The sequence below is a fragment of the Synchiropus splendidus genome, chromosome 14, assembly GCF_027744825.2.
Source record: "Synchiropus splendidus isolate RoL2022-P1 chromosome 14, RoL_Sspl_1.0, whole genome shotgun sequence".
Classification (NCBI taxonomy): Eukaryota; Metazoa; Chordata; class Actinopteri; order Syngnathiformes; family Callionymidae; genus Synchiropus; species Synchiropus splendidus.
In genome coordinates this window covers 6,273,781-6,279,973 of record NC_071347.1, presented here as the reverse complement: position 1 = coordinate 6,279,973, position 6,193 = coordinate 6,273,781, and positions in this window count along the sequence as shown.

The following is a 6,193-nucleotide window of genomic DNA, read 5'->3' as shown; positions in this document are numbered from 1 at the left end:
TGTAGTGGGCTCTCTGGCTCTCCTGGCCGGCCCACTTTAATCGAAGCCCGCTTTATTATTATCTGCACTGGCATCGTCGACTGCGCGGCTTGTATTATTCATAAGATCACCCACATTTTCCACATCCAAACATGAGGCGCATTATGCAGAGTGCAAATGCAACTCTGATTTATGGCCTTTTGTTGTGTACAAACACGGGCATTGATAAGATGGAGAGATTTTTGAAATCACAGATCGTATTACAGACGGAAAAGAGGAAACAGAAGTCAACATTGCATGCTGGGAAGCTGATGAATCGTATGTGAGGAATTAAATGAGGAAGCTGGATGGGAAGAATCATGTTGCTTCTTAATCCCTCACAATCACTCTTTTTGGAAACTTGTGAATCCTTCTCTGTGAGACACAAAAAAAAAAAGGATTTCTAATTTATCACTGCAAACATGCCATGACTATACTAACTCCTTGTTTTCAGGCAGCGAATGAGCAAACAAAAATGAATCGCAGTCTGTGAAAGCAACAAAAGGCTGTCTAGGAGCCCACCACTCTCTTTAACTGGCCATTAACGGATCAATTTTATCTCTTTGCAGATGTATTCACAGACAGGAATGCTCACATTTTAAGTGGAAGCATCAATCCTGAAGATATTTCGCATGAAATCTAGCAGAAACCCCAAAAAACAGAGAATAAAATCGCTGACAAAGGAACTGAAGTAGTGCAATTCTGCTGAGGCTTTATTAAAAATTAAAGACAACAGCATCAACAGCATTCGGTCAACTTCATCTGAATGTCCTCGCAGCAAGTTGAAGTGAATACGCAACACTTTCTGAACTGGCATAGTCTTCATATTGCTAGTGACAACATCACACAATACAACACGTACTCTGCCTTTATCAAGGTTCCACCCATTCAATATGCACGGTTGCTGTCACCGTACCTCTCCATCTGTGCGACATGAAACTGCTTCGCCAGAATCTATCCAGAAGAATGATGCTGGACACACACCTGAGCGTCAGATGTCGGGTATTGAACCAACTACACTTTCTAAGCATTCCGAGACCAAGTGGCAGACCTGTCAGCACTTCAGAGGGATCAGTGTTGGGCTGTGGAGTACCATAAACTTTGTATCGTGGTGGTATGAAATGAATCCTATCATGGCAACATTGTATATCATGGTATAATACTCTCCACTCTCATTAGTGTTTCCTCAGCCGTGCTGCTTTGTTCAAAGGCACAGAGTCGTTCCAACATATTTCACTTTTTAATGACATCAATGCTGCGTTTGAGAAGCTAAATTTCTCTGTGATGTCTGGCTCACGCTTTTCTTGTGATGTCAGTGGACAACAGTGCTTTGTGGGTACGAAAAATGTACATGTATTTTTGGTTCCACAAGACTCACAACACTCTTGAAAGTTTGTGTTTGTTGTGAGGTTTCTCATTGAGGTTTGGACCTGGGGGGACCAGTAAAAGGTCTCCACGAAGACACAAGGCCCCCACGAGCATAGTGTTTTGACAGGAATTGGTCCCCACGAAGCATTATAAACAAGCCCACATGCACACACAGAGATGCGTATCAGAGATAGCAGTGAACCAGCTTGGCTGCAGCCATTGAGGCTTGTGAAGTTTTTTCGTCCCTATGTGACATCATAATGAACCAGAATATTGGGTCAAAAAAAATACACAAATGAACACGGCAGAGGAGACAATGCAGGGTAACCAAAAATACACTTCTATCAAGTCAAGCAAGTTCACATTTAAGAGTAAACATATGTGACATTTGGACAAGGCTGGAGTCGCTTCCTCACTGTCTTTTTTTTTTTTTTGGCCAGTGACGTGTCATGTATGTCATAAGTTTACTTGACTCTAAACTCTGAAGTGTTGTCTCCCACCCTAGTCGCAGACAAACAGTCCCAATCACAGCTAAACAACACTAATCACTCACACACACGGATGGTTCAAGACGATCGATTCCTCCCTGCAGCAGCACTCAGCGGTCATTTGCAGTGATGAGGGAAGACAATGGCAACCAAATCACCCCCAGCATTCATTAGGAGGATAAAGAAGGGAAACCAACCTGTGAGAGTCTATTGACTGATAATCAACAACACTGGCGCTCACTAATGTGCACAACAGCAAGCCAGCTGCTCTTCAGGTCCTCTCAGGAGGTTCACCAGAAGGAGTCCAAACTCTAGCAAGGCAGTTACAGAGATAACACCCCCACGAGCCTCAACATGGCCAGCGTATGGTCATTCTCTGAGGTCATCACTTGACTGCTGGTCCTGTGAAACCACAGACAGTGGGAACTTTAATAGGCTCAAGTGGCCACTAGAGTCGCTCACCATCACCAATGCATGTTTCATAACCAATCCCAAGTATCTTCCACTGAAACCAAGAAAAAACAACATTGGTAGGAATGAAGACTTTTCTGGTCAATGATCTTAACACTCAACTGCCCGAGATGGAGTCAACACACCCCACAGAGCAAACTCATTTTAAGGCATTTAATTATAAATTATCTATCTCCAGTGCCTCCGCTCCAGTGCAAATCAATAACTGCGAAAGAAATCACCATCAGTGGTCAGGCCGACACTATGACTCAGTAATCCAGTGTTCTCTCCAGAGTTTTAGCAACACAGCCCCCCAGTATGGTGGGTAATCCCCACCTTTCCTGCAGTTTTTGTCAACACAAAGTGTTGAAGTGTGACTCGCAATGTCAGCCCTCCCTCACAGTCTATCAAGCAGGGCACCACCATTAAGGTAGACCAGCAGGAGGACCATGAAAGACGTACAATGTGCTCTGTTGTTCACATTCCCGTTTAAACCCAGGCACATCTCCTCCGCTATTGGAGACACCTCAACATTGAAAAAAATCAGAATCGATTTTTCCCATGACAATGAATGGAAAAAGAAATAATGCGTTCCAAGCCTTAAAATAGTCTTTTGTAGGAGTGAATGTAGAGTGTCTGCTGCAGGTGCGCTGTTCCTCTATGTGTGTGGCCGCTGCATGTGGGAGGGGTTGCCGAGTGAGTGACGTCTCTCCAGAGGTGAAGAGGTGCCCGGTGCGTGTCCAGCTCTGAATGTGCGCTTCTGTGCAGTTTGGCTGTGACAAAGTCATAAACCAAGTAACGCTCTGTCCCAGACTCGCCTCATCCCTGTCCCAGCTCCAGCCCACAACAGGACATCAAACCCTGGAGTGTGAGCTCCAGCCTCGGAGGTGTGGAGAGCGAGCACCTCCCCTGTGACACTCTACCACGGTCCAGTGTGGAGACAGGAAAGGTTTTACACCTCAATATGAAGAAGAAATAGTCAGTAAATGTAGTTAACGGGACACGTCTGCATACAGAGGCTGCGTTATTCCCAATAACAAAGCGCGTCGTGGGTCAGCTGAATGGTCCGCGCACGTTATGTTTTTTCTGGCTTTTTCGGGGGCGTTCGAGTTCTGGATTTTAGTTTGAAATCCGAACCAAAAAAAAAGAAAAAAATCGCAAAATTTTGGTTCGAACTCCGATTTGTTTGAATTCCGGGACGTTCGAAAACCGAGGTACTACTGTATTTGCATTTATAACTTTGATTCATGAGGCTTGAGGTCATGCTCTACATGACAAGCAGGTGACACGTCATTCGGTTGGTCACACCTGTCATTCCATATGACCTACGAATGTGTGATGTCAAATTTATTGAAGTACACGTACATGAACATTTCACCTTATTCACTGCAGAACCACAGGAGTCTTTGGAACAATATCTTCTCAAAAGCAAGATAAGCATTAAGGATGTTAGTAGCAACTAGACATGGGTAGATGAGGTTTCATGACACAGTGTCCTGATTTTCAGGGGCCACCAGATGGCACTGTCTGCTGTAAAATATTTTTTGAATCAAATAAGTAATTCAATTAAACCTGACATTTCTAAACCAAGAGCACCATCTAGTGGCCTCTGTAAACTTGGACACTGTTTCATCAACCCTGCCGCTTGGTGATACCTCATCTATCCATCACTTCTTACTTCTTACACTTATTACTGACTCAGTCTTTGTTTTAATAGATTGAGACACATGCTCAGAATCGTTTGGCACGACAGATTCAAACTTTGCTTTAATAATAAAAACAAACTACACACACATTTTCAACTGCATATGTTTGAAATATTGAAGTCCTCCTCTGATCGATGCAGTAAGTCCCTCATCATGGAGACGGCCTGTTTATCATATTAATAACTGCAAATCGTGGTGAACGAGAGGTTAACAGAGTCAAACCCAGTGTCAAGTCAGAGTGCGCTTGACTGGAATCCAGTGCAGCTCTGAGCCCACGCACCTCGTGAGGCAGAGCCAAACGTGTATTCAGATGTCGGAATCGGCACTGAGTGCAGTTAGCTTATCGCATCAGTGACAGAACAGTAGTGAAAAGAATTGCAGCCACCAAGAGAGATGCAGATGTGAGGGCACCCCGAGTGCACAATCCCATACCTAACAAACTTCGGTGGCCATGCTCAAAACACCTGTCCTCTTTTCTCTTTTTTAATTCCACCCAACAAGACCCTGCAGCTGATGACCAGATACACACAACTCCCTGATTTTCCAGTTTTTTTTATTGTTTCTCACCACAGAACACTTGTGTAGTAGTTTCAGTAGCACAGGCATCATGTCATGGTCAATCGCTGTCTTACCGCCATGCACCCTGTCACAATGCACCATTCAATGGCCCAAAGCACTGCATCTTAATACTTCTTAATAACACATCTTAATAATAATTACTCAAAACAGCGGCCACTCTTGCAGTGAGGCTCATGAGATGATGCTCATCTACTGCCATCTGCTGGCCACAAGCTGTCACAACATGCGCAGGGTTCTCAATACAGTTGCTGGTTTAGCTGTTTACTTACTCCCTTATTAAGCCTACTCTTCAGCTATATCGATAAAACCAAACAGTGCAATAGAATGAAAACATATAACCTCTCTGTATGCGTAGACATTTGACTATAAAATGGCTTTTAAAAAACACCATCGCATTATGTCTTATTTAGTGTTTCTCCCCATTTCCAGCCATTTTTAAAAAAAGAATATAAATAACATCAGCATATAGCATCATTTCTCACACACAGCTGACCTGGATTTGTTGTTTTGTGTGACACTTGATTCTATCCACTTGAAAAACATCTCAAAGAAGTAAAAAGATGTCCATCTTTTCTTCCACTGGACGCTGAAACCAACTTTTAGAGATCTTCAGCGTGAGCAGATGGAGTTCTGGTACCGACACCGGAACTGTGACCTCAACATGCTGACGAAGCAGCACCAGCTGCACCAAGCCCCCACAGTCAGAGCACACACAGATTTATATCAGCCTCCCGCTTCACATGATGGAGATCAATTAGCAGGAAATGAAGCAGGGAATCACGTGAGGCACATGGGCCATTGAAATTCTCACACACACGCACACACGCAATGCACAAGCTTGTATCAACAAGACTCCAGAAGAGAGAAAGTACTGTATTTCCAAAAGTATTATTGCACTTTATGCTCTAACCAGTACCCACTCTTTGGAGTGATGGCTTTAGTTTGAAAGTATCTCATGTATAAGTGAATCTTTCAGCCATTGGCAGCAGTGAATGCCGACAACAGCACGGATGTATGTCCCAAACCTCTTTAAAATGTAAATTTGTTTCAGTATAATGCTTAAATAACAGTCATAAAATGACTGAACTCAGGCACACAAGAGAATCATGTCCCTTCACTTTGTTTGCTTTTTCTAAATGCACGGCGAGAGAGGTTACTGCTGAGAGCTATTTTCTGTCATGTTCGCAGTTTGTCCCCTAAATCTGCGCAGTGAGGTCAGCTTCACCTCGTAAAGACCGAGTACTTCATCAACTGTGGTGGAATTACGCAGTGATCCTGGAGAAACATCCACTGATGCCGCACTCACTTTACATGGAGGTTATGAAGAGTCAATGGGGCTAGAAAAGTGAACTTCTGAAAAATGTCTTTCTGAATTCTAACATGTCAAGCAGCAGAGTCAGGAGCTATTTCCAGGAGTAAACTGCAGGAGCCAGGTGGATCTTGGTCAGAGCCCCAACACGTGTTAGCCAAAGCAAACACATTCTTTGCTCACTTCTGCCCAGAAAGAAATACTTTCTCACCACGTTATTAAATTGCATTACTGTGTGGTTTTATACTTTGGACAAAAAAATCCTTTGTTACCAT